This window comes from Budorcas taxicolor, chromosome 11, assembly GCF_023091745.1.
Source record: "Budorcas taxicolor isolate Tak-1 chromosome 11, Takin1.1, whole genome shotgun sequence".
Lineage (NCBI taxonomy): Eukaryota > Metazoa > Chordata > Mammalia > Artiodactyla > Bovidae > Budorcas > Budorcas taxicolor.
Genome location: NC_068920.1, coordinates 104154546 through 104156692, shown reverse-complemented (window position 1 = coordinate 104156692; position 2147 = coordinate 104154546).

The following is a 2147-nucleotide window of genomic DNA, read 5'->3' as shown; positions in this document are numbered from 1 at the left end:
GGGCAGCAGGCTGAGTGGCATCTCCATGGCCCAGTGCCCAGATTTGGAGCAGAGTCCCAAGGGGTGCTCTCGAGGAGTGGGCAAGCCTGCCTACAGTCGGGTCAGGTTAGGTTTGGTGTGACCACCACTCCTCTAGAGGCACAGACATGTGAGAAAAGTTGGGGACTGGCCGAGAGCGTCCTCCCTAAGCCTGCAACCTGCCTGCAAAAACCTAGTTCACCCAGTGGGCAGGGGCTCTCGTGGGAGGAGGGGGGCTGCATAGACCGGAAGAGTACACAGAGAGACGCTAGCTGGCACTGGATACCCTGCTCGGCCCTCACATGCCCCAGCGGTACCTCGGGCATCTCGGGCATGATAGATGAAGCAGGTCCCTCACCAAGTGTGGAGTTAATGAAAGTTTTTAAAGTTATCAGAAAACACAATATTTCAGTTCCTCCACTTCCTCTTGTCCAGTATTTTCAAATGTTGCTTAATGTGCTAGAATGTACAGGAAAGCATGTTCTGTGTTTAAAAGAAAACAACTGGCAGAGAGACATGTAGATTAAAATTTGAAAGGGTGGTTTTGACATGAGCAAAATGTTCCTTTCTGTCCTTTGTCCTGAAAGTCTCACTGTGTTTTTCGTTGAGGAGGCTGGCCTCACAGTCAGCTGGGTCACAGATGGTCAGAGTAACTCAGCTGGCTTCCTCCTCCAGCTCCGCCAAAGGTCAGCGATAGGGGAGCCATCCCAGCTGAGTCAGAACTAAAATAAGAACCTAGCTGAGAGCCAGAAGGCAAACAGGCTGTGGCCACCTTGGTCGTGAAGGTGCTCTGGACACTGCAGGGAGTTCATCGTAACCCGGCTTTCCCTGAAGTCAACACTCTCACTCGAAGTACTGCCCTTCTGTGTTTGAAATACAACACCTTCTCGAGCCTGTGTGTGTTGCTCAGGTCACAGTAGATCCCTTAAAAAGGACATTTAGGGATGAGACTGTGTGTTTGTGGTCGCAGCATGAGTGACAAGAGAAGTGACCTGAGGGTGGAGGGGCTGCTCCAGGCGCATTTTCCCATGATAGACGTTAAACACGCAAAGAAAACCTGCCCAGCCTATAAGAGGAATTCCGAGCATGTTCTTCAGGTTAACCAAACCCTGCCCTTCTGAGTGACTATGGGGATGCAGTGGGAGGGGCCTGGAAGCTGCTTGCAGATTCCAGTCGCAATAGCAGTCCAGGGGGTTTCGTTACTGAGGGCATGAAGCCAGGCTGAAGTCGTGGGTGGGACCCTTATATGGAGTCACCCAATCCCGGGGGACCTGGGGCAAGGACATATCTGCCTACTGGCTGGCCTGTACCCTGGGACTTCACACGGGTAGAGCTGGTCCCACTGGTTGGGAGCTGGGGGAGCCTAAGGGGCTGGTTGGGAGGCGTGTCTGTGCGGGCTGGCCCTTTTGCTGGAGGAGCAGGCTTAGGGCATCGTGAATTCCACAGCTCCCAGACACAGGTCAGCCAGCACAGGTCAGAACCCAGAGGAGCTTCTAGGAGGAACTGGGCGTGGGCAGGCCTGGAAGGCCGGAAGCTGGGGAGGAAGGGCCTGCGCATCTGTGTCCTGTTAGACAGTGTCTGCAGACCTGGGAGTGTTTTATCATCACCAGTCAAGGCAGCCCTCCCCACTTGTGGAAACACAAGTGTGTGTGGTTTTGAACAAGAGCAGAGATTAGGTGTCAGTGGGCTGTCTCTGTGTGGCAGGACTTAGTGAGTCTTCCCTGCCTCTTGTCCACCATCTGTAATAAGCTGCATGTGTTTGGAGTTGGGGAATCCAGCCCCACACAGAGCCATGCAGTCTGCCCCCCAATCCCAGAGCCCACAGGGTCCCCACCAGGGGGCTGCCCACCTGCCCATCGTTCCCCAGTTTTTTGCTGTTAAAGATTGTGCCTCTTGCTCCTGTTGATAGAAATAATCAATAAACAATCCACAAAAGGAATAGAGAGAAGCTTGTGACTTTCTGAGCCAAACTGCGGACTGTAACCCAGAAGACAGCCGCTCGGGTGACTGAGAACCTGCTCCGGGGAAGCCAGGTCTCAGTACAGTTTTCTGTTTGTCAGAACAGAGAACATTAAACACGTCAGGGACGCATTCCTTCAAGGTTGAAAAACAACAGGCCAGCGCCTGCA